Source organism: Oryctolagus cuniculus, chromosome 18 (genome assembly GCF_964237555.1).
Source record: "Oryctolagus cuniculus chromosome 18, mOryCun1.1, whole genome shotgun sequence".
In the NCBI taxonomy this organism is placed as follows: Eukaryota; Metazoa; Chordata; class Mammalia; order Lagomorpha; family Leporidae; genus Oryctolagus; species Oryctolagus cuniculus.
The window spans coordinates 34,813,084-34,840,191 of NC_091449.1; the positions used below are offsets into that span (position 1 = coordinate 34,813,084).

A 27,108-nucleotide genomic window follows, 5' to 3' on the forward strand; every position below is an offset into this window, starting at 1 on the left:
GGTCTCTCCCCTTTCCTGCTGGGGGAGGCAGCCCCGTGAGGACCTTTTTAGCCAGGCTCAGAGTATCCGGAGAGCCTGCAGCCTACGGGGTCTCTGTGTCACACCTGCCAAGACTTTCCACCCCAGGCTGGGACACCCTCCATTATACACCCTCTGCCAGGAAGGGACCCCCAGAACCCGCGCCTCTCCCTGTGCTGTGCTGGTTCACTGCCTCCTGTGGCCATCTGGGGAGTGAACCAGAGGATGGAAGACCTCCCTCCCTCTCTCTCTCTCCCCCACCCCTCTGTGTAACTCTACCTTTCAAAATAAATAAATAAATCTTTAAAAAAAGAGGGGCTGTGGCATTATAGGTAAAGTCACTGCCTGCGGTGCCAGCATCCCATATCGGTGCCTGTTCTAGTCCTGGCTGCTCCACTTCCAAACCAGCCCCCTGCTGTTGGCCTGGGAAAACAGTGGAAGATGGCTCAAGTCCTTGGGTCCCTGCATCTGTGTGGGAGACCTGGAAGAAGCTCCTGGCTCCTGGATTCGGATCGGCACAGCTCTGGCCAATGTGGCCAATTGGGGAGTGAACCAGTGCATGGAAGACCTCTCTCTCTCTCTCTCTCTGCCTCTCCTCTCTCTGTGTAACTCTGACTTTCAAATAAATAAATATTTAAAAAAAGGAAAGGAAAATATTTTTTGGGGGGCTGGAGTTTCCAGTGGCTCTAACACTAGCTTGCTGTGTGACATTGGGAAAGTCTCCACCTGTCTCTGAGCCTCAGTTTCTTTAGCCACAAAAAGCGGCAACCAGACAGCATCTCTAACTGTGACTCTGGGCCTTTGGGTTTTGCTTTGCCTGGAGAAGGAGAGGCAGGTGTGGGGTAGGATGATGCGATGATGCCAGGGGCAGCATCTCCTGACCACCCACTGAGAGCAAACCAGCTTCGCCCCCCAGATCCTAAGGACCTACTGAAGGGGGGGGTGCTCTTGCTTTGCTAATTCATAGGGATTTATGAACCGCGGGAGGCGCCGCGCCCTGGGTGTGTGAGACAGACAGAATGGGAGCCAGGGCTCCTCTGTCCCGGGAAGGCCTTGCCTGGAAGCAGCTTTGCTTCAAAATGTCCTAAAAGAAGCCGGAAGCCCGCACCCTGTGCCTGTCATATCGCGGGCTTTGAGAGAGGGACCCTCTCACTCACTTAGAGCCCCCGTGACTGGCAGGACACCCTGCCCACACTGCCGCCTGTTTCATTAGCCCCAGCCTGCTGCCTCCCCTGTGCCTTTAACGCAGGCCTTGGAGGGGACAGCTCTGTGGACGAACAGCTCGCGGCCCCGTGTGCAACTCAACAATGAGTTTAGAGAGTGCGATCTATAAATTTTGAGGCGCGGGAAAGAGGATTTGGCTCACTTGGGCTATCGTTTCTAATGAAGAAAAATAACGCACCGGAAGGGATCCCCAGCGTTATTGAAGCGACTTAATATCATCTGCTGGTGATTTGTAGGCCTTGGTGATGTCTCGTGATCCTGGAGGGAGAAGGGAGATGGGGGGGGCGGGGCCGGGGGAGAGGGGGAGGCTGTTTGTTGTTGTTTGTGTTTCCAGAGTCGGGAGACTGAGGACGTGCGGGCCACCGCCTGCCAAAGCGCACCAGGCTTCCATCGCTGTCTTCTCGGCTCTGTGGCCCCAGCCGGCCCGGGCGGCACACTGTAGGAATGTCATCCTATTTATTGTTTATAAAAATAAACGGGCCGGCCGGGGACGTATGTGAGGAATTTATAGCGAGCAGCTGCACAAGCAAGTGTCCGAAGGGCCGGGGAGGGGAGGGGACCCCCAGCGCAGCACAGGCCCTCTCTCATCGGCCGGGAGGGGACCACTTTGGGAGATGAAAGGAAAGAGGGCAGGGGGGAGGGAGGAAGGGAAAGAGCCAGATTCAATATCCTACCAGGTCAGAGCCCTTTTCTCTTTGGTCCAGCCAATCAGCGGTGGATTTGGAATGCTGGCCTGGAAGCAGCCCAGCCTCCTTCTAAGAGGAGTCCCCGGGATGAGCCCGGAGGAGCGCCCAGGGGTTCTTCTGGGGGAACAGAGAGGAAAACAGGATCTCAAGTCGGCTTGGGTCTCCCTTGGGAGCTGCTGTTTGCAATGCTGGGAGCCGCCAGGCTTTTACTTGCACTAACAAAAGGACTCAAGGGGCCATTGTAGCTGCGTAGTAGGTAAAGCCACCACCTGCAATGCCAGTTCGAGTCCCGGCTGCTCCATTTTTGACCCAGCTCCCTGCTAATGACCTGGGAAAAGCAGCAGAGGATGGCCCAAGTGCTTGGTCCCCTGTACCCCCATGGGAGACCTGAAGATTCTCCTGGCTCCTGGCTTCAGCCTGGCCCAGCCCTGGCCATTACAGATGTCTGGGGAGTGAACCAGCCAATGGAAGATTCCTCCCCCCCTTTCTTTCTCTCTCTCTCTGTCTTTCCCTCTCTCTGCAATTCTGACTTTCAAGTGAATACATAAATATTTTTTAAAAGAAGCAGAATCTAGTGGGCATCATTCCCTCCCAGGGGCCAGCGGGAAGGTATGATTGGCATCCATCAACCCGCCCTTGTCACAGAGCATCACAAAGCTTTGTCACCTGCATGTCAGACAGGCACAGAGAGGTCTTCTATCTGCTGGTGCACTACCCAAATGTCCACAGAACCCAGGTGGAAGTCTGGAGCCTGGATCTCCATTGGGCTCACCATGTGGGTAGTAGGGACCCAAGTACTTGAGCCATCTCTTGACACCTTCCAGGACACACATCAATAGGAAGCTGGGTTGGAAGTGGAGTAGCCAGGGTTTAAACTGGCCACTAACATGGGATAAGGGCCTCCTAGCTGGTGACTTACTGGCTGTGCCACACGCCCACTCCATGCTGTCTTTAGATTCATCTCTGAATCCAAAAGACAAGATGGAGATTTAGAAGCTTCCAGATGTCGTGATTGAGACAGCCCTGGAAGATGACCCCACGAGCCCTCCTACAAGTGGGAAAGCAGAGACCGAAGTGAGACAGTGACGTGCCCACCCTGCACGTGGTCAGGACCAGGCTGAGACGAGAACTCTGCAGGAACCAGGCCTCCTGCCCATGCCCCAGGCTCACCTGCACTCTGCTGGAACCCGTTAGCTCTGGGAAGAGTGACTCCCTGCTCCTTGACCCTGTCAAGCCCCTGGCTCAGGTCCTCTGAGCCAAAAATCTTATTCCCCAGACTCTGACTATTGCTACATCCTGTCACCACTCATTCTCTGCTTATGTGCCCCTCCTCAGTCAGAGACCCCCCCCAGAGATCCTCCTCATACAAATCACTCTCAAATTCACCAACCAGCTTTATGTGTTTTTCTTTAGCGCACATATCACAACTGTAACAAACTATTTACCTATTTATTTACTTTCTCTGCTCGCCTTTTATTTGCTTTAAGAGATAAAGGGCTTTCTTGTCTTGTTCTCTCCTTAGACGTGTACCCACCATGAATTAGTCACTCATTTATTCCCTTACTTATTCAGCCATATGAGGACACTTCAAAAAGTTCATGGAAGCCGGCACTGCAGCTCACTAGGCTAATCCTCTGCCTTGCGGCGCCAGCACACCGGGTTCTAGTCCCAGTAGGGGCGCCGGATTCTGTCCTGGTTGCCCCTCTTCCAGGCCAGCTCTCTGCTGTGGCCCAGGAGTGCAGTGGAGGATGGCCCAAGTGCTTGGGCCCTGCACCCCATGGGAGACCAGGATAAGTACCTGGCTCCTGCCATTGGATCAGCGTGGTGCACCGGCCTCAGCGCACTGGTCGCGGTGGCCATTGGTGAACCAACGGCAAAAGGAAGACCTTTCTCTCTGTCTCTCTCTCTCACTGTTCACTCTGCCTGTCAAAAAAAAAAAAAAAGTTCATGGAAAATGTGTATTATGAAAAAAACTGTGCGTGGATTTCAGTTTTTTACATCAAAATGATTTCATGTTTTTAAAACATCATTTTGGGCCTGCGCCGAGGTTCACTTGGTTAATCCTCTACCTGCGGCTCCGGCATCCCATATGGGTGCTGGGTTCTAGTCCCGGTCGGGGCGCCGGATTCTGTCCCAGTTGCCCTTCTTCCAGGCCAGCTCTCTGCTGTGGCCAGGGAGTGCAGTGGAGGATGGCCCAAGTGCTTGTGCCCTGCACCCCATGGGAGACCAGGAGAAGCACCTGGCTCCTGGCTTTGGATCAGCGTAGCTCTGGCTGTAGCTGCCATTTGGGGGGTGAACCAATGGAAGGAAGACCTTTCTCTCTGTCTCTCTCTCTCTCTCTCACTGTCCAACTCTATCTGTCAATAAAAATATACGTAAATAAAACAACATTTTGTAAACTGTTGGGGTGCAGAGACAGTGAGAGAGAGAGCGAGGGAAGGAGGGAGAGAGCTCTCATCCATTGATCCACTCCTCAAAGGCCCACAAGAGCAGAGCCTGAGCTAAGGCCAGAGTCAGGATCCAGGAATATTCCAGGCCTCCTATGTGGGTGACAGGAGCCCTGTTCCTGGAGCCATCATTGCTGTTGCCCAGTGGTGAGGCAGGGAGGCAGCGAGAAAGGAAGAGCGGAGGCGGCCAGGCCCTCTGCAGCCTCGCCCGCAGGGCCGCCTGACTGCTCTGTCCCCGTCCCCTTCCACACAGCGGAAAACAGCAGCAAAGGAAGACTTCCAGCTGGCACCGGCCCAAGCTATCCAACATGGCTGCCTACTGTATCCCATGATGACCTTTAGCTCATTATAATGTCATTACAGTGGGATTACTGTAGCTGATACACCTACTCCCATGATGCACCTGTTGCCAAGACACTGCCATGATTTCCATAAACGGGCGGGACTCCAGCTCTGGTCCAAATTCCACCCTCTCTGACTATTCAGTTAAGCCCAGCCACAGGCAGGATCCCCTATGCTTCTGGTTTATCCGAGAGGATGGATGCCGGCCTTGTTGAACACAGCTCTCTCGTGACCATGCCCCGCTCTCCCCTGAGTGTGCATTTTCATTTTGAAAGTATATACAGGCTGGCGCGGCGGCTCACTTGGCTAATCCTCCGCCTTGCGGCGCCGGCACACCGGGTTCTAGTCCCGGTCAGGGTGCCGGATTCTGTCCCGGTTGCCCCTCTTCCAGGCCAGCTCTCTGCTGTGGCCCAGGAGTGCAGTGGAGGATGGCCCAAGTGCTTGGGCCCTGCACCCCATGGGAGACCAGGATAAGTACCTGGCTCCTGCCATCGGATCAGCGCGGTTCGCCGGCCACAGCGCGCCGGCCACGGCGGCCATTGGAGGGTGAACCAACGGCAAAAGGAAGACCTTTCTCTCTGTCTCTTTCTCACTGCCCACTCTGCCTGTCAAAAAAAAAAAAAAAGTATATACAGCGCGGCTTCCTGCTGACTTCCACCTCTGTCTTGTCCTTGCACTAGAGACAAGAGCCTGGACCCATTCACCCCACGACATCGAGGTCTGCATTAGCAGAAAACTGGAGCCAGGAGCTGGGGCTGGGAATCAAACCTCGCACTGTGATGTGGGACCCAGGCATCCTAACTGCTAGGTTCAACACCCACCCCACACGTATCTTTTTATTCTGTTTTCCGTGACCTTTTGGAGGTACCCTTGTATTGACTGAGTTCACTGATAATTGAGGATCTCATGAAACCTACCTGCTAGTGAAGAAAATAAAAGACTAAATAAATCGACAAATGAATGACAAGCTTCATCTCTCAGGATTGCGGTATTTAAATCTTTCAAAATGAAAATAGTTCATTAGTGTTCAGTAGTGAGTCCGCACCTTCATGAACATAGAAGCTTTGTGCTAATTCTCCAGATTGCTCAGTAGGCCTGTTTTAATGTGTTTATACTCAAATACAGGAGACGAGGCCAGCAGGGCAGTTGATCAGACTACTGAGCCCACGGAGGTTGTTTTCCTGGCTTCATATATTAGCACCTGTTTACCCAGACCTGTAGAATGTCAAAGGGAAAAATGGATGCAGTTACGACAGCAGCACCCGCTCACCTGCTAACGTGTGCCATTCACAAATGGTATTCTCATAGTGTTTCAAGTGGGACTTCTCCACCTACGGGGAAGAAATCTTGGAATTGTATACATCTGCTTTGTGAAACTGGGTTTCATCATCCTTTACAAAGAGTCCTATGTCCCAATGTAAGTTAATCATTACTCAGCTAAGTTGTCAACACTTGATGCTATTTCAAAATTATCAATCTGTCTCCTCATTTCTTTAAAAATAGAACCTGACCAATAATTTGGGGTGGATATTTCTGGCACATACCAAAATTCATGCTGACTTACAGTGTTTGCTTATTAACAAATACTCATTGTGCAACTGCAAAGGCCCGGCACTGTACTCAACATTTCAAAGACAACAAGATCAGGAGAAAGAAGGTTTTTGTTCTAAAAAAATTTGTCTCCTAGTGGGGGCAAGGAGAGCAGATAATAAATACTCAAGATTACTCTAGTGGGTGGCAGGTGCTCTGGAGGAAAATCAAGCCAGGGTGTCATAGAGAAGGAAGAAGGCATCGCTGTGTCCAGGGCGGTCAGGAATGGTCTCTTTTCCAAAATAGCCTTGGTGCCAAGACCTGAATGATGAGATTGAGTTTCCAAAGAAAGGAGAACATTTCAGGCATTTCAAGTGAAGGAGCTGCCGGTGCAAAGGCCCTGTGGCAGAGGTGAGTGGGGAAGTGCCAGTGCTGGCCATGAAGCAGCTGGCCCTGGGAGGAATGGGTGGGGTGAGAAGTTACATGAGACACATCAGGTCCTGATTCAGAATTTGGGCTTGATCTCAGTGTCACGAGAAAGCCTTGGAAGTTATTTATTTTTTAAAAAGACTTATTTATTTATTTCAAAGTCAGAGTTACACAGAGAGAGAAGGAGAGGCAGAGAGAGAGAGAGAGAAGTCTTCCATATGCTGGTTCACTCCCCAGTTGGCTGCAATGGCCGGAGCTGCACTGATCCGAAGCCAGGAGCCAGGAGTTTCTTCTGGGTCTCCCACATGGGTGCAGGGGCCCAAAGACTTGGGCCATCTTCTGCTGTTTTCCTAGGCCATAGCAGAGAGCTGGATTGGAAGTGGAGCAGCTGGGACTCGAACCAGTGCCCACAGGGGATACTGGCACTGCAGGTGGCGGCTTTACCCACTACGCCACAGAGCCAGCCCCTGGAAGTTATCACAAGAACACATCATTTCTCACAGCACCACATGCTTCCAACAGCAGCCACATGTTCATACATTGAGGTGTAGAATAGTAATGCATGCTTATTCTTCTAAAAGAATGTGTTATTTGTGACCTTCCAAATTGAGTTTAAAACCCACTAATGGGCAGGCATCTAACCTATGGTCCCTGGGTTCAGCATCCAGCTCCAGCTCCTGACTCTAGCTTCCTGCTGATGTGGATCCTGGGATGCAGCCGTGATGGTAGAAGTGATTACGTTCCTGCCACCTACGTGGGAGACTGGGATGGAATTGCTGGCTCCCAACGTCAGCAACTCTCACCCCACCACCCTCGGCTCTCATGGGCATTTGAGGATTGAACCAGTAAATAGCAGCTCTCTGTCTGTTTCACTCTCTGCCTCTCAAATACATAAAATAAGCCTGTAGGGGAAAGATACTGCACTTGGTGCACCCACAAATCCAAGAAGATAATCGATTCCCTTACACTACAAAGCGGTTTAGCTCCTCAGTGTCTGGAACCTCCCCAGCAGACACGTGGGAAGTCCCCGAAGTATTTTCCTTCATCTAAAGCTTCAGCCTTTTATGAAGTTGCTGCAAGAAAACATAGGGCAAACCCTCCACGAGGTTGGCGTAGGAGACGACTTCTAAGACCCCCCAAAGCACAGGCAACTAGAACCAAAGTAAACAAAGGGGACCGTAGCAAACTCAGAAGCTTTCGCATAGCAAAGGAAATGATTAACAGAGTGAAGAGACATCCAACAGAAAAAGAAAAAAATATTTGCAAGCTACCTATCCAACAAAGAATTAATATCCTGAATACATCAGCAATATAAAAAACTCACCAATAAAACAACCAATCCAGTGACGAAATGGGAAAGGACCTCAACAGACAGTTCTCAAATGACGAAACACTAATGGCCAACAAATATAAGAACAAACGCTCAGCATCAGTAGCCACCAGGAAAATGCAAATCAATACCACAATGAGATATCACCTCACCCCTGTCAGAATGGCTGAAACCTAAATCAGAGAGAGTAATAACTGCTGGCAAGGATGTAGAGAAAGGGGGAACACTAACACACTGTTGGTGTGAATGCAAATTAGTGTAGCCACTGTGAAAAACAGTGTGGAATTTCTTAGTTGAGGTTGGCATTGTGGCATAGCTGCCACCTGTGATGCCAGCATCCCATATGGGTGCTGTTTCAAGTCCTGGCTGCTCCACTTCCAATCCAGCTCCCTGTTAATGTGCCTAGGAAAAGCAGAAGATGGTCCAAGATCTTGGGCCCCTGCACCCACATGGGAGACCTGGATGAAGTTCCTGGCTTTGTCCTGGCCCAGCCCTGACCATGGCAGCCATTTGGGGGAGTATCAGTGGATGGATGATCTATCTATCTCTCTAACTTCCTCTCTTTATCTCTGTAACTCTGCATTTCAAATAAATAAAAATAAATCTTAAAAAAAAAAACCTTAGAAATAAACTTGCCATATGGGTATATAACCAAAAGATACATTGTATCAAAGAGATACATGTTCCACCATGTTTATAGCAGCACTGTTCATAATAGCCAAAATATGGACTCAACCAAGGTGTCCATCAGAAGGATGGACAAAGAAAATGTGTTATATATATGCATGTGTATATATCCACAAAATGGAATATTGTTAAGCTATAAAAAAGAATGAAATTCCACCATTTGCAGCAAAATGGATGCAACATGAGGCTGAGTAAGAGAAGCCAGATGCAGAAAGACAGATACAGCAAGGTCTCCCTTATATGTGGGAGCCAAAATTAGAAAGAAAGAGAGAAAAAGAAAGGAAGAAAAGAAGGAAGGAAGGAAGGAAGGAAGGAAGGAAGGAAGGAAGGAAGGAAGGAAGGAAGGAAAGAAGGAAGGAAGGAAGGAAGAAAGGAAGGAAGGAAGGAAGGAAGGAAGGAAGGAAGGAAGGAAGGAAGGAAAAATCAGACCTGTGTGTATCATTTTTGCTGCAAATATGGTTTTATAGCTTTTTGTCAAACCAATAGTCAAGAATGTTATATTACTATATACTACTGTAGGTTTAATGACCTGGGATTACTTTAAAATTCACTGTGTATGGGTGAAATGGTCATGTTGCCATTCAATTTTTGTTTGCAGCCCTTGTTTATATCCCCACTAAACTAGCGTCTTTTTGCTTTTTACTTGTTAAACTTCTTATTTGGTGAAGTATAAAGTCTTTTTACTGTTATATAAATTTAAAATATGTTATCTCAAATACCAAAAAAAAAAAAAAGACAAAAAGGAGGGTGGGAGAGAGAAAAGAGGAGGAGGAGGGAGGGAGGAAGGAATATCACTATGTCTTGGCCTTGTATCTACAAACCACATTGAATCTGTCACAAACTAATTAAAATGTAAAAAAACAAAATAAATAAATCTTTAAAAAAATTAAAAAACGTTTCAGTCTTCCCTCGATTTTTAAATGCACCGTTATTTCTAGAAGAAAACAAACAAAACATGCCCATCTCCCTGTGCTGTACTTTGAAGGAAGTAGTTTAGGTTTTGCTATGAGTCAGTGTTGAACAGGAATATCCCAAGTTGGAAGGAGACTGGGAGATGGAGATTGGCAAGGAAAGAGTTTATTAAGGAAGACCCTTGGGCTCAGCCTGTGAGGAAAAGTGAGGAGGGGGTGGGATCAGTGCTGTCTCAAGCAGGTGTCACATTTTGGAGCCCTGGTTCAAATCCTAGCTGTTCCACTTCTGATCCAGCTCCCCCGCAGGGAGCCCTCAAGCTGGGCTGGCCCTCAAGCCTGTCCTGACTTGCTACTTGGACCAACCCTTCTAGGCAGGGCCCCTCTTGTGGGAGGGGGACAAGGTAGCCGTATGTAGCCGAATACTACTTGAAGATGGCTCAGCCTCTCTAACAGCCATAGTTAATTGTCCCTATTTGTATTTTTTCTGAACTGACTTCAGATGCCATGTAAGAAGCTCACAACTCTAGTGCATGATTTTTAAACCCTGAACAGTGTCTGCCAGCTTCCTGATATGAAAGAAGGGGTTCTGGACTCATTCTCCCACATCCTCCTTCTATTTTATTAGCTCCATCATTTCAAGTCTTTCTATTGGGCACCTTATAATTGCTAAATAATATATTTTTATTTCTTAATCTAAATAACGTATTGTGTCTTCTCTCTGGTCACTGTGAGATAAAGGAAATTAGCACTTCTACATCTACATAGTCCTCTCACTTTCTTTTTTTTTTTTTTTTTTAAGGATGTATTTATTTATTTATTTGAAAGGTAGAGCAACCAAGAGAAAGATCTTCCATCCTCTGGATCACCTCCCAAATGGCCACAATGGCCAGAGCTGGGCCAGGTTGAAGCCAGCGGCCTACAACTCCATTGGGGTCTCCCATGGGCATTTAGGGGCCCAAGCACTTGGGCCATCTTCCGCTGCTTTCCCAGGCACATTAATAGGGAGCTGGATTGGAAGTGGAGCAGCTGGGATTTGAACCAGGGCTCCAATATGGGACACCATATTGCAGTTAAGAAGTTTAACTCCCACTCTCTTTAATTCCTATCAACTAAACCATTGCTATTACATTACATTGTCAAGGTTTATAACACTTTATGTTCTACAAATAAAATTAGTATTAATGTTTTTCTATAAGCTAAAACCTAATAAATATCAGTAAGAATATTATGATGATATAAATATATTTGTTATTGTGGGACTAGTTCTGCTTTTGATATCATTTTACCAAACCTATACTGTTTTTAGAAGAATGTCCTTAACATTAGTCACAAGGAATATCTCTTCTTTTTTTTTAAAGTGTATTTATTTTTATTAAGTTGAAGGAGAGAGAGAGAGAGAGGGGGAGAGAGAGAGAGAGAGAGATCTCCCATTCGATGGTTCATGCCCTAAATGCCAGCAACAGCCAAGGCTAGGCTAGTCTCAAACCAGGAGCTAGCAACTGAATCTGGGTCTCGCATGTTGCTGGCAGGACCCAAGTACTTGAACCATCGTCCGTTGCCTCCCAGGTGCACGTTAGCAGGAAGCTGGATAGTGAATGGAGGCAGCACTGCATTCCAGGCACCTGATAGGGATGTGGGTGTCCCAACCAGTGCTTGACCCACTGCACCACAATGCCTGTCCCAGACTGTCCCTTCTTGTTCTGTGCTGTAGAAAGAATAATAGCCTCCCATCTGAATCTCCTACTCTCTGAATATGTTACCTTAAGGCCAGAATTTAGGATTGGTTAATTTACCTGTTAAATTATGTCATTCAGGGGCTGGTGCTGTGGCCTGGCAGGCTAACTCTCTGCCTGCAGTGCCAGCATCCCATATGGGTGCTGGTTTGAGTCTCGGCTGCTCCTCTTCTGATCCAGTTCTCTGCTTATGGCCTGGGAAAGCAGTGGAAGATGGCCCAAGTGCCTGGGCCCCTGCACCCACATGGAAGACCCAGAAGAAGCCCCTGGTTCCTGGCTCCAGATACACCAAGTTCCAGCCATTGCAGCCAACTGGGGAGTGAACCAGCATATGGAAGACCTCTCTCTGTGTCTTTCTTTCTCTGTGTCTGTAACTCTATCTCTCAAATAAATGAAAAAAAGAAAAAAAATATTTTAAAAAAACAAACAACTCCCCCCCAAAAACCCATGTCATCCAAGTTCTTTTTGTCTTTTTTTGCTGTCCTTGGTGCTAATGTGATCCCAAAGCTGCTTCTTGTGGCTCTAGGTTGGCTGGCAGAAGACACTGGGCTTCTCTGCTTCTTAGTTAATCTCTTTCCTGGGAAGGAGCTCCCTGTAGATCCCTTAGAAACCTAAGCCAAACGACCTCTGCATCTCTTTGGCCTGAATTTTGTCACGTGCCTGCCCATTCCTGTTCCAATCATTGCAAAGAGCAATGGAACTGTCTGAGTAGCTGCCCATGCTTCTTAGCTAGGGAACTATTGCTGTGTGGGTTAAGATTCTTCCCTCTAAGTGACAGCTCATGCACTTTAGGACATTTAACAACCCTCGTGTCTGCTCACTAATTTGTCAATAACACCTCTTGTTTGAGTCTTCTGTTGCTGCCATAACAAATCGCCACCAGTTTAGTGGCTTAAAATGACACAAACATGTTCTCTTGCAGACCTGGGTGTCAGAAATCTCAACATCAAATCCATGGCAGGGCCATGTTCCTTCTGAAGGCTTCAGACGTTCAACCCCTAGGAGCCACCTGTGCCCCTTGGCTTGTGGCTCCTGCCTCACATCATTTTAGCTTCCTGCCTCCACCGTCTCATCTTCCTGTACCACCCCCATCCTCCGGCCTCCCTCCTATATGAATTTATGGTTACACTGGGCTGAATCTGATCACCCAAGACAGTCTCCTTAACTCAAGACCATCAGTGCACTCACACTTGCGAAGTTCATTTAACCATGCAGGCTATGAGGATTAGGGCATGGGCATCTTGGGGTGGCATTACTTAGTCTACAGCACCCCCATGTCTCTTGCCCTCCACCCTCTTCCTGGTAACAATGGAAACTTGCCTGTTGAGTCACATAGGCTCCAACTCAGCAAAATGCTGGTTCTCTGTGGGCAGGTTCAGGTAGGAACCTGGATGCTGAGTGGGAAAGCTCATGTGTTTATTTTCAAAGTGCTTTCTCCTCTCCTGATTTATTTTCTGAGTGACCTTTACTTTTCCATGTATTCAATATTGCTTTATTTATTTATTTATTTTTTTGACAGGCAGAGTGGACAGTGAGAGAGAGAGACAGAGAGAAAGGTCTTCCTTTGCCGTTGGTTCACTCTTCAATGGCCGCCGTGGCCGGCGTGCTGTGGCTGGCGAAACGCGCTGATCTGATGGCAGGAGCCAGGTGCTTCTCCTGGTCTCCCATGGGGTGCAGGGCCCAAGGACTTGGGCCATCCTCCACTGCACTCCCAGGCCACAGCAGAGAGCTGGCCTGGAAGAGGAGTAACAGGGACAGAATCCAGCGCCCCGACCGGGACTAGAACCGGTGTGCCGGTGCCGCAAGGCGGAGGATTAGCCTAGTGAGCCACGGCGCCGGCCTCAATATTGCTTTAAATCTCTGAATGTTCTTATTGTTTTTGAAACACTGTTTCCTGAATTTTGCTATTTTCTTCTATGTTATTTCTTGCTTGCTTGTTTGATTTGGGCTACAAATTATCTTTGGTGGATTTTCCACCTACCTCGGGATCTTCAGTTGTCCATGCATGTTTGTCCATGAGGGACCTGGCTGGTTTACATGGTGTACGGTTCTGCTTCCCAACACAACATGGTGGGGGAACTCGAGCCTTGGCTGGGAGATTAGGGAGGGCAGGGTGACCAGCGGGCTGCCTCTCCTGGAACAGGCACTTGCCAGCTGTTTCGGGTACCCTAGTCCAGATCTTGGATGCAAACTTAGGTTGGAGTAGGAAACGACAAGGAGGACCTTAAAGAGCTTTGATTTTTCTCCTTGATTTCTGCTCCTCTTCCCACATCTGTTCTGCTGACCCACAGCAAACAGCTCACAGCCTCTCTAGGGCTCTGCAGGAAGAGCGTCTTCCACCTCTGCTGGCACCTCCGCTGGGTGTCCCGGATCCCAGTTTCTACGTCTCTAATTCATGCAGGAGTAGAATCCCAGACATTTTTCCTCTTCCAGAAATGACTCAGAGTCTTTGCTCTACTCAAGTATGAGGATACTTCAAAAATACTTGGAAAAATGAAAAAAATTAGTTTATTTTGAAATAGCGTATGTGGGTGGGGGTGGTATCTTCAGAAAGTTCCTGGGGGCCCAGCAGCGAAGGTATCAGTAAGACTCCTGCATCCCCCATCAGAGCACCTGGATTGGAGACCCTGGGATGCAGCAACCCTGGCTCAAGTAGTTCAATTCCTGCCTCTTACATGAGAGACCTGGATTGAGTTAGTGGGACTTGGCTCTAGCCCCAGCATTTTGCGTGTGAATCAGTGGAGGTGAGCTGTCTCCCTCTCTACCTATCATCTCTCTCTTTTCTCATATAAATAAATAAAAATAAACATTTAAAGTTCACAGAAAATGCATGTTACCCCCAAACTGCATGAATTTAAAATGTTTCTGCACTAGAATAAACTTATCTTTGACTTCCAGTTTTCTCCTTGATTTTTTTTAAGATTTTATTTATTTACTTGAAAGGCAGAGTCACAGAGAAAGGGAGATACAGAGAGAGAGGTCTTCCATCTGCTGGTTCACTCAACAAATGGTCACAACAGCCAGAGCTGGGCTGATCTGAAGCCAGGAGCCAGGAGCTTCTTCCAGGTCTCCCATATGGGTGCAGGGGCCCAAGCACTTGGGACATCTTCTGCTGCTTTCCCGGGTCATAGCAGAGAGCTGGATCGGAAGTGGAGCAGCCGGGACACAAACAGCCGGGACACTACCTATGTGGGATGCGGGCCCTGCAGCCGGAGGCATTACCTACTACGTCACAGCGCTGCCCCTCCTTGAATTTTTTTAAAGTACCCTTATATTTCCTCCTCCTCTTCTCAGCACTCATTGAGGTTGTGTGATTTCATTGTTACTGAGTGAGAGAAGGGAGAAAAAAATATGTGATCACTCCACCCCATTGAACCAAAATTCTGCTGGCAAGTTTAAAATGGCATTGTACCCTTGGTTGTTGGGAAGCTTTCAGAAATCTGGTTTTGGCTGGAACACCCAGCTATAATTTTATATGAAAGGTGATGAAATGGTTAAGACTGGGCAGACTAACAGTGAAATAAGCATTTGGATGGGATTGAAGGGTGGGACGTGCCCTGCAGCCTCCTTGGCTGGCTCAGCATGGAATCCTAGTAGAGGCTACCTCATTTCCTTTCCTCAAGAGTCACCACGTGGCCGTTAGAAAGGCCAGGGCACAAAGGACTGTCAAGTGGCAGGCAGCAGACCTGCGGAGGGCGACTCTACTGTTTTCCTACCATCTTCACAGCCAGTGTGGAGGCCAGCTGCCCTTGCAGATTCTGGAAGTTCTTGAAGCCGGATCCGTCCACCTGCCCTGGGGATTCTCACTCACATTCCCGCTGCTAGCGCAGTGGACTTTCAGTCTCCCTGCAGTCTTGAGGGTGATGCGGCTGAGGGACTGTCTTCTGTCCTCCAGTGCTTCCCAGAACATGGCCTCCTCTAAGGTAGCCACCGGAGGCAGGACCTGGGGTGCCCAGTCCTGCGCACTCACCACCCACCATGTCTTCTCCTAACCCTGGAAGGTAGAGATACCATAGCCCAGAGACCCAGGAGACAAGACGTAAAAGCTCTGGACTCGAGCACTAGCTGGGAGGGGCTCCAGGTGAGGGTAAAATGGCCTGTGAGCCTCATGATGGGGTTGGGGTAATGTGGTCCCGACTGTCTCCCCAACACTTTGTGGTTTTCTTGCTTCGGTAATTATCCTTTTCCAGTAGGTTTAAATTATAAAAGCAAGTAACCAGAGATGTTCCACAGACCTTCTACCACTTGTCTGAAGTTCTTCATATTTATTTTCTTTTTTATTTATTTGAGGGGCAGAGAGAGAAAGAGAGAGCAAGTGAGTTCCCACTCATCGGTTCACTCTCTAAATGCCTGCAATGGCTGAGCTGAAACCAGGAGCTAGGAATTCAATCCAGGTCTCTCACAAGAATGATAAAGACTCTAAGACTGGAGCCATTAGCTGCTGCCTCCCAAGGTGCACATTAAAAGGAAGCAGGAAATAAGAGTCAGAATCAGGAATTGAACCCAGGTACTCTGATAGATGATGCAGGTATCTTACAACCACTAGGCTAAATGTTTGCTCATGTATCTCTTGTTTTGATAAGGATATAACTTCATCCTTAGAAAAGTATGTGCTATATTTAGGCTTTAATGCTATCAACAGTAGTAATAGTAAGTATTCAGTATGTTATCACTATTATTACTCAACAGTACTTTCATCAGTTGTTCACTTTCGTAAAAAGTTCTTTGGTCCATTTCACATATCCAGATCTCCCGCCTGGCCTTCCTTGTCTTCAGTCATCAACTGTTGCCCTGTGTTGTGAGAGATGTTGGGATTTCCAACCCACTTCAATGAAGCAGGAGACTTGGATTCTTTTATGACTTTTCCAAGTCATCTTCCTTAGAGAAAGAAATTTTAAAAAAAATCTGTATGCATGCATGTATTATTTTTTGAAAGGCAGAGAGATGAAAAGACACACACACACACACACACACACATACAGGCAGAGAGAGAGGAAGAGAGAGAAGGAGAGAGATTTTCCCTGTGCTTGTTAACTATCCTACAACATTAGTGCTAGGGCTGGGCCAAGTCAAAGCCAAGAGCTGGAACTCCATCTGGGCCTCCCACCTGGGTGACAGAGTCCCAGCTATGTGACCTTTCACCTGCTACCTTCCAGGATGCACATCAGCAGGAAGCTGAAATTGGGAGCAGAGCTAGGGCTTGAACATAGGCTCTCCAATATGGACGCAGGTGTTCAAGGTCATGGCTCAATTGCTACAGCAAACACATGCCCCACACCAATTTCTCAACTCTGTTTTTAAAAACTACTCTATAAATGATGACATATAAGATGGCTCAGGTATCTTGGGAGGTGGGGAGGCTACTAGCTGAAAAGAGGTCGTGAATTGTCTTGGAGACTGGGTGATGCTAATTCTCTGTGGGCAGGTGGTAAGAGCACTGGGCTCTTTAGTTAATGTTAATGTAAGCAAAATCTGGTTGATGATATGCACTTTCTCACCTGCCAGACAAATGCTATTTGAATATTTAAACATTTTGAGCCAACGTTCTAGCCATGAGATCTTGTGGTATATGGCCAAAAAAAAAAAAAAAAATGGTCACAATTTTCTTCTATCCCTATATGACTTTCCAATGTGATTTTGCTGTTCCTCTTGTCAAGAGGTGGAGTCTATTTTCCCATCCACTTGATTCTGAACTAGAGATTTGCTCTGATCAACAAAGTGTGGAAGTTTTTTTTATTGTTGTTGTTTGTTTTAATCAAAGCCGTCAAGGAATTTAGGCTTCTGTTCTTTCTCTCTTGCTATATTCAGGCTCAAGGAAACACACCTGGGAAATTTTACTAGAGAGTGACAATACATGGAACAGGGACGGCCTGTCTCAGCAGAGGACCCTTAGACCAACCAGCTCCCACTTGATACACTCATGAATTGTAGACATAGGAGTGACTTGGGTGAAGTAAGCAGAACAACCACTCAGCTGAGCCCAATCCAAACTGCTGACCCACAGAATTATGAACAATGAGCAATTGATTTGGTGGTTGTTGTTAATCATTAGGTTGTGGGAGCATGTATTATGGGTATAAGTAATAAACAATTGATGGAAATATTCTACATCCTTCCAATATGTCTTAGTCTTGACCGGCTGGGTTATGTCACAGTAACAAAAAATTTCAAAGTTTCAGCATTTTAGAACATCAAAATTAAAATTTTATGCATGTTGATTTTGCATTATCTGGGACTTTGTTCTATTTTTCTGTACTCTGCCATGTGGGTGGGAACCAGGTAGATGGTTTAACACAACTGTAGGAGACCAAGAAGTATAGTCCTATAACATGCACAGGAGGCTAACAGTTGGACACATTTGGTGAACATCATCAATGACTATTTGGAGCAAATCTAGTAACAGAGGAAAATAATGGAAAGTTTCATTATGCAAAAGGAAAGAGATAGGGTACATACACTATATGCCCAGTGGTAGGTGGTCAAGTATACTAAACACTGCTTAATCTTTTATCCATTAAATTATCTCCAAGCAATGGCAGCCAGAGACTCAGCTTTTCCATTTCTCAGTTTGTGTCAAGGTGAGAAACCTTTTTTGTTCTTAGTAATGTTGTGTCCCATATTTGAAAGCGAATCTGGATGGAACCAGATGGCATTTCGAAGCTGAAGGTGATGCACTTCTCTAAGAAATGAACGGAGCCCTTCATGAAACCTTATAAAGGGAGATCACCTCTTTAAAGACCCACTTAAAGCAGTAGAGTGCTCTATGGAAGCAACAAAAATCCACAGTGAGGTAGGGTCATGCTTTGTGAAAGCAGTTTTACATCTTCAACTTCATTGCATTGTATCTAAAGGGAAAGAGAAGTAGTCTAAGAAAGTTTCTTCTCTTAAATATAAATTCTGTATGTCTATGACATTTTAAACTTTTTTTCCTCTCCAAATTATTTTCCCATTTTAACACTTATACAACTCAATGGAGAATAGTACAGGTAATGCCAAGGTCCTCTCTGGGAGTGTCCGGTGTCCAAAATGCACTCAACTTTATTGGCATAGAAAGAACTGATACCCCAGTCTTTAAAAGTTTGGAAAGTTCTCTTCCTAGAAAACTCCTCTGCCATAATGTCATCCTTTCCAGGGGACAGGTGGGTATTTACTCTTCAACTGTTTTCTATAATTACATGGAAGAGTTCTGAGGACTCCTTTTCCAGGTTTTATATCATGTTAACAAATATACCCACTTGCTCACTTGTATCAAAAGGTTATGAGACTACCATGGTTTGACAAAAAGAGTATCATAAAGAAATTCATTCACTTAATCATTCCAGTGTTTATTGAGCACATGGTAAATGCTAGAAAGCTGGTCTACAGTGCTTTCCTTCATGACGCTTGTTATATGGTACAGGCATGAGTAGGCATGAGTGCATGTGACTATGCGTTGTAAAGATGTCTCACTCTGTTCAAGTTGCTACAGGAAAATGCTTAAGACTGGGCAATTTATAAACAACAAATTTGTTGTTCACAGTTTTGGAGTCTAGAAAGTCCAAGTTCAAGGCATCAGCAGACCTGGTGTCTGATGAGGGCTCATTCTCCCTCTTCATATGGAACCAAGTGACTCTGTCACCAATCTTACTCATCGGGACTTAATCACCAACCAAGGGCTCTTTCTTGTAGTAACATCACACTGGGAATGGGGTTCTACCATGAATTTTGGAGAGCACCAAAGTTCAGACCGTAACAAGGGAGTAGAAAATAAATTATCCGCAAGCATATGCATATGAGTGTGTAGTAAATACACATGCCACATGATGTATGCAATGATTACAAAGTGAATGAAGAGTTTCTGAAATATCTGGTTTCTGGGCCTAGGTGACCTCCTGGACCTTGGGCAAGTCCTTCTCTCTCCTGACTTGTTTTCTCAACTAAAGAATGAGGATGCTTTATGGCTGCCTTAGATGTACCTGCAAACATATAGGCCCATGAGGGGTTTTCAGATTGTTTAGGGAAAATGTGCAATAAGAAAAAAATTATGCATGGATTTAAAAATGTTTGGCACAAAAATATATTTATCTTTCAGTGCCATTTTCCATGACCTTTAGGTCTTTATTACTTTAGTAATCAGGAAAAAAGACAGCAAGAGAAAGACAAAAGACGAGGAGGGGGAGGGGGAGGAAAAGGCAGGCAACTCCAGCTGGGAGTTTCTGTGATTTCCAGGTCTGCGATTCTAATTTCCAGGCCTTTCAATTGGCTTGTCGGGCACCTTTTGCTTTATTCTTTTGATGTCTACAGTTTTCGTTTTTAAGAAGCTTAATTTTCATGTACAATAAGTCACGAATCCCGTATCTGTGGTGAGAACCGAGTCACGGGGAGATGCAAGTGTTTACTCAGTCAGTGAGTGACGGCATGGGTGCTGAACTCGGTCCATCTTTGTCCTGACTTGGAGTGCTCTTTTACCCCTCCTTTTCATTCTTCAGAACTGTTTTGGTCTTCGCATTAACCCTCTTTTTCTGACTTTCCTGGCTTTTGTGTTTCAGGAAGGTTGTTTGAACATCTTTTTTTGGTTTAAAATTCTTTAAAAATGCCATGTGATTTCACTGATCTTACCAGAAACCAATAAAAACACATTACTTTAAAAATAACTCCCATAAAACCTCTTACTTGTGAAAAGCTTTCATTCTAATAAAAGCGGAGCTAACCAAAACCTTTTAAAACTGCTCGCAGGCATACATGGAACTTGGCATGCCCAGAATGTTCTACCTCTAGTGGTGATGAAGATACCAGATCTCTACCCTGTCTGTAGGAATGTTGGTCCAAGGTAAATTAACTCACCTACTTTCCAGAAGAAAAATCCAATATGAGAATGGTAACACCCCGCAGAAGACCACTCGTGCTGCCTCTTACCAACATAGCCATGAGGAATCTACCATCTTTTCCGTTGTGTGTGAGGTTGTGGTTGGGTTTTTTTTTTTCCCTTTCCTTTTAGTTTCCTAAATATAGAATTAATGGGAAGTAGGGAAAGTCCGTGATTGCTCCTATTGGAGTCTGCAGAGTAGAAAGAAAATATCCCTTTTTCTACAGGCCTCACAATTCCCTTTGGCTTGGTGCCATCACACGCCAGTGTTGCTATTGAGTGGGGCTCACCTCAACTGTCATGGAGTCTGGGATGACAAGAAGACGGAAGATGATGTCACTGACACAGGATACAGGGATGATTCCCAGTTGGCCGGCCATGGTGGCTGTGCCAGATTGGGTGACCCAAACTTAGGAGGCTTTGATAAGTACAGGCTCATGACACTCACTGGTTGCTATCCCAAAGAGGGTGGGATGGGGCCCTAAAATTAACTGTTTTGTTTTCCTATAAAGATACTCAGATGACCGCAAGTGTGCAGTCAGTTGGAGAATCCGGGGTATAAAAACAAAGTAAAACAAAAGGAACTGGCAACACCAAAGAATCATTAAGCAAACAACTTCCGGTCAAAACCAGGAGGGAGAAATAATTTGCTGATGGCTCAGCTCTGCCTATGCCATCCCTCTCCAAGACATCACCAGAGTCTTCAAAATGTTTACAGATAAAGTCACATTAGGAACAAAAACGATACAGGGAGTTCAAACAAGTTTGCACTAGGACGAACTTATCTTTAGTTCCAAGGAAGTTTTTAGGTAGCCTCCTAGCTCTTGGATTGTGGAGCCCTTGAGTTGCTCTCCCAGCAAAGGGAGAGTACATGTGGTACACGTAGGACTAGTTCCCAGTGGTAGTCTCCTCTCTGAGGTTTCTAGGTTCTTTAAGGGGCATGTAAAAGGGGCCAGGATGAGCTCTTTTAAAGAAGCCCGTGTGATGAGTGTTTCTTAGGGGAACGTGGTCCCAGGACTCGTGTTTGACAATTCAACATTAACCTCTTTCAGAGCTCAAGGGACACATGCAGGAACCTCAAAACATTCATGGAGAATAAAAATTGTATGGGTTTCCATTTTTTTTTGCACCCAAATGAACTTATCTTTTTAATTCTACTTTCCACAAACTTTTTGAAGAGCGCTCATATTTTCCTATGCCTTCTGGATCAATTCCAGCAGTGTCATTCCCATAAGGACCAGGCGTGACTCTCAAAAAGCATCTTGAGGATGACTTTCATTTCCATAAAGCCCAAACCTTTCCACGTTTCAAGTGGGAGATCCAGAGGGATCCTCTGTGTCCCTTCATGGGAGAGAAGTGACTTTATTCGATTGCACTCTTATGACTGAAGTGTCAATCAAGACACTCCACAAATGTCGCCCATGTCCACAGAATTGTCCCTGTGTAGGAGGTCCATGTTGCACTGCTGGGACTCTAAGAACATTCAGAAGTGGCCCTCAACCTGCCTCGATACGCAGACAGATGGAAACTGAAATGTCTTGCTTCTGTGTAGTTGAGTCAACTTCAAGTTCTCTGTCTAGTAGTTAACAGGAATGATAGCAAATGGCTTGCAACTACTGATTATGTGCCACGTGCCAGACGCATCACCGATCTCACGTCTAATCTTCACAGCGCCCTGCAAATCAGTTTCCGTTTGGAGCAAGAGAAAACTGAGGCTCAGGGGTGTTAATTAGCTCGCTCACCTGGTAAGTGACAGAATGAGCTGAGTGCATCTGAGACTCTCGGGCAGGATATTCGCTTAGTGGTTAAGATACTGATTAGGATGCGGCCCTCCTATAGCAGGTATCTGAATTCAATACCCGCCTCCAGCTCCTCACCCCAACTTCCTACTAATCTCAGATCCCGAGGGGCTGTGGTGATGGCTCAGGCAGTTGGAATCCTGCACCCACATTGGAGACCTGATTGAATTTACTGCTCCCAGCTTTGGTGGGGAGGCAATAAGGAAGTGAACACTAGATGGGAGCTGACTCTCTCTCTATCTCTGTACCCCCCTTTCTCTCTCTCTCTCTCACACTAAAATAAATACAAAATTGAAAATAAAGAAAATTAAGATGCTGTCTTTAAGATGGAAACCTGAAAAACACCATTTTTATTTTTCTTTCCATGTGAGAGTTTTCTTCCCATTTTCTCCCTCAAATCCCCAGGTTTGCATTGATTTTTCTTTGGTTGTCTCAGTGGTAGACAGAATGTAAAAGCAAAGCTGTTTCTTCACTGGGTTTTTGTTTCAGTTAAACTCAGGTTTTTTTTTTTTGGTTTTTTTTTTTTTTTTTACTTATTTGACAGGTAGAGTTAGACAGTGAGAGAGAGAGAGACAAAGAGAAAGGTCTTCCTTCCATTGGTTCACCCCCAAAATGGCTGCTACCGCCGGAGCTACACCGATCTGAAGCCAGGAGCCAGGTGCTTCCTCCTGGTCTCCCATGCGGGTGCAGGAGCCCAAACACTTGGGCCATCCTGCACTGCCTTCCTGGGCCACAACAGAGAGCTGGACTGGAAGAGGGGCAACCAGGACTAGAACCTGGTACCCATATGGGATGCTGGCGCCACAGGCAGAGGATTAGCCAAGTGAGCCACAGCGCCGGCCCAGGCATCTCACTTTCTAAAGAAGTTCTAGATATTAAAGAAGAACTTGGTCCAAACCCCCAAAGACCATGTTCTTTGAATTCTACAACATCCTAAATTATTGACTGTAAGCCAGCATAAGTGTCAAAAATATGTCTTCCTATTGCTTTGTTGAGGGAAAGAGTCTCTTTTTAGGAACTTGTTCTTCTGTTCTCTGTACCCAAGCCCAAGCCTGGGCCCTCTTGGGGCTGGAAAACCCAATAGTGTATATGTTTCCTGCAAGGGGTGTCTCTTCCTTAGTTTTAGGTGCTTGGATTCCACGTGGCTATTTCTACATCTGGAGTCAACACTGGCCACAAAGAAATCTGACTTCCCTGCAGGGCACCATTTGTAAGAGCAGAAGTGGAAGGAGATGACTCCAAACAGTGATTAAAGAGCCTGTTGCATTTTTTTTTTTTTTTTTTTGGCAAAGAATAGGGGGTATCCCGAGCTTATTCTCATGAACTCCGAGGCCAAGTGTTTTTTCTCTTCCTGGGCCTTTGCTTCTGATCCAGACTCAGGCCTACAGGTGATGGTTCTGGAAGTCATAAAGTTCATTGGAAGGCAATTTTCAAGGCAAGACTGGGTATCAGGGTGGCTGCTTTAAACACTGAGTAAATATTTCCAAAAACCCCATTTTTCCTTTTACCTAAAAATTGGATTGTTTCATTACAAAGTAGAACTTTGGTCGTTGTATCTGAGAGTATAAATGGAGACTGACAGAAAACGTCACGTCTTCTCATGGGTGTGGGGAGAAAAGGCGCTGTGAATTGTGGTGCAGAAGAAGAGAATTATCCCTTCAGCCAAAGTCCTCAAACAAGGTCCTCCCTGGCCTCCCAGAGAACTCTCTGGCTGGATTGTTGCTCCGGCTGCCAACAGGGGTTTGGACCTCCGTGGTCCTTCCTTGTCAACACCTGTCATTTTTGCCACCCAAACGTTGGCAAGCTGCACAAAGTCCCTTCAGTATTCGTACTGTGCCAGCCTCTGGAACCCCAGGCCATCTCCCACGTGTCTTGACACTGGGTACTTCAGAATTTGAAGGTCTTAACAAAAAAGAACACCACATTCATCTCATGTTCTCAACACACAGTTTTTCGAATGATTATTACTTACTCATTAGTATTACATTCAGAGTGCAGTGCATCAAGTTACTTGAATACATAAATTTAGAGCAATGCAGCCTCGCTCTAAAGCCCGCATAGAGCTTTCAGGGAGCCTGGGATGGTTCTAGGATAAACCTTGGTCTGAGGATGACCCAACGCGTGTGTCTCCCTGCTTGATCTGTTGCCTTATCACTCTATCTATCCACAGCAGCCCCACCTCAGCACTTTGTGGGCCTAACAAATATCTCCATCTATTTTGTGAATGTTTTCAGTTTGGCTCAAACTTAAAACACATTTTCCCCAAGCACTTTTTCCTCTTAATTTTTAAACTCGTGTATTTTAAGGAAAATTTAGCCCATGTGTTTCTCATTATTCTTGATTCATTTGCACTTAACTCATCAAAATGTTGCTTTGCGAGAGTTGTTGGCTTTCCAAGGAGACTCCTGAAGTTCGTTTTCGTGCGTTCCGCTTTCCCCACGTCGCTCTCTCCCTTTCTTTTCTCCTTCAAAGGCACACTTTTCTTGCAAGCAGGAATTTTTGCCCCCAGCAGCAGATAGATTGGCACGTTGCAGGAAAGGCTGCCACAGGTGTGGATTCCAGCTTGCGGTCCAGTTGTATGAAAGGGCTTCAGAAAGTTTGCCGAAAACTTGCTTTATCTTTCTGCCCCATTTTTCCGTGACCTTTCAGAAGCTTCCTTGGACCTTCCATCGCTTTGCAGAATTTGCCTCCTGGAGATGCAGCATGAAGCAGCCATCTCTTGTTTTCTTGACATAAAAAGGTAGGGTGCAGAGAGAAATGCTGTGGGATGCAAGCTTTAGAGTCAGACTTTTCGGATTCAATCCCCTATTCACTGATCTCCTTGAGTCCCCTTTTGTCATCAGAGAAATGAGGGCAGCCGTGACACCTATGACCCAGAGATGCAGGGAGGACGAGTGCTTGCTCATGGTACCTGATCAGTACAGAGCAAATGATAGTGGTCACCTTTCTGATTTGCATGTGAGGCCCACTCCCCCACAATCAAACAGCTTTTCTCAACGAGATGCTCAAGACTTCTGACTCATGGGGCTGGCGCTGTGGTGCAGTAGGTTAATCCTCCATCTGCTGCGCCGGCATCCCAAATGGGCGCCGGTTCTAGTCCCGGCTGCTCCTCTCTGCTGTGGCCTGGGAAAGCAGTAGAAGATGGCCCAAGTGCTTGGGTCCCTGCACCCATGTGGGAGATCCGGAGGAAGCTCCTGTCTCCTGGCTTCAGATTGGCGCAGCTCTGGCCGTTGCGGCCATTTGGGGAGTGAACCAGGGAACAGAAGACCTTTCTCTCTGTCTCTCCCTCTGTCTGTAACTCTACCTCTCAAATAAATAAATTAAAAAATCTTAAAAAAAAAAAAGACTTCTGATTTAGGTTTTCCTAGAAATAGAACCTGAGACCGAGATGGAAGCACGATTAATTTAAGGGTATATCCCAAGAAATTCCAGTGTAAGAATGGGGATGTGTATTAGAGAAACAGAATCAATAGAGTGTGGGGATATTTCTGTCTCTATCTGTATCTAAACACTGGGGTACTTCAAAAAGTTCACAGCAAGTAGAATTGAATGATTAATTCATTTTGGTGCAAAAATTTTGAAATCAATGTAGGTACACTCATGGAAAATGTGTATTATGCAAAAATTATGCAGACACCAAAATAAATTTCACTTACATTTTAATTTCCTTTTCCCACAAACTTTTTGAAGTAGCCTCTCTTTTATTGATAGATAGAGAGAGAGATTTTAAGGGATTGACTCACATGATTGTCGAGGGTTGGTGATTGTAGGATCTGAAGAGACTCTGGAAAGAATTGCAAGAACTCAATCGCAGCCTCCCACGTGGGTGGCAGGGACCCAAGTACTTTACCTGCTGCCTCCCAGGGTGCACATCAGCAGGAAGCTGAAGTCAGGACCAGAGCTGGGACTTGCACGCAGGCACTCTACTCAGAGTTGCAGGCATCCCAAGAAGTGTCTTAACCGCTATGCTAATCGTCCACTCACAACTGCAGCTTGAGTCCAAGGGTGCTTTGCTGGAGAACTGGGAGGAGCTGACGATGCACATGTGTTCCAAAGAACCCATGTTGCAGACAGAGTGCAGAGGCGTCTGCTGGCAGATTCCCTTTTCTTTGGGAATCCCTGTTGTTCTGTTCAGGTCTCCTACAGATTGGATGAGGCCCATTGCTTTACACAGGGAAATCTGCTTTACTCAAAGCCCACCCATCTAAGTTCACATCTCATCCAAACACAGCCGCTCTTCCTTAGAGAAACATCCAGAAGAATGTCAGACCAAATGTCTGAGCTCTGCCAAGAGCCTGGCCAAGAGGGCACATAAAATCCACCACCCCAGGGGAGTGCACTGTGGTGCAGCTGTTAAGCCGCCCGGGATCAAGCCCCACTTCTATTCTGATCCAGCTTCCTGACAATGCACACCTTGAGAAGTAGCAGATAATGGCCCAAGTGTTTGGGTCTTTGCCACCCCTGTGGGAGACCCAGATGGGATTCCTGGCTCCTGGTTTACATCTGGCCCAGCCCTGGTTGTTGCTGGCATTTGGGGAGCGAGTCAGTGGATGGAAGATGGAAGATCCCTCTCTCTCTCTCTCTCTTTCTCTCTCACTCTTTCAAGCACATAAAAAGTACACCAATAAATAGATGAACTTTTTTTTTTTTTGACAGGCAGAGTGGACAGTGAGAGAGAGAGACACAGAGAGAAAGGTCTTCCTTTTGCCGTTGGTTCACCCTCCAATGGCCGCCACGGCCGGCGCGCTGCGGCCGGCGCACCGCGCTGATCCGATGGCAGGAGCCAGGTACTTATCCTGGTCTCCCGTGGGGTGCAGGGCCCAAGGACTTGGGCCGTCCTCCACTGCACTCCCTGGCCACAGCAGAGAGCTGGCCTGGAAGAGGAGCAACCGGGACAGAATCCGGTGCCCCGCCGACCGGGACTAGAACCCGGTGTGCCGGCGCCGCAAGGTGGAGGATTAGCCTAGTGAGCCGCGGCGCCGGCCTAATAGATGAACTTTTAAAAACATTCAACATCACAAGAAGTGACCCCGAGAAAGAACACCCACAAGAGGGGCCAGTAATCTGATGGCTCTGGTGGGCCCTGGAGTTTCCTGCTCTGGGTGGTACAGGAGGCAATGGTGACAG

General features: G+C 46.6%; 1 long non-coding RNA gene across 1 annotated transcript in view; it reads left to right on the forward strand.

Annotated features, from left to right (window-relative positions):
- LOC103348453 (uncharacterized) overlaps positions 1-22,464 on the forward strand; it is a 32,439-nt gene extending 9,975 nt beyond the window's left edge. Inside the window, exons 2-4 of the long non-coding RNA XR_011384038.1 lie at positions 5,398-6,658; positions 20,053-20,146; positions 20,410-22,464. This is a non-coding gene — a long non-coding RNA (uncharacterized lncRNA). The remainder of the gene's footprint in view (positions 1-5,397; positions 6,659-20,052; positions 20,147-20,409) is intronic.
- The last annotated feature ends 4,644 nt before the right edge of the window (positions 22,465-27,108 follow it).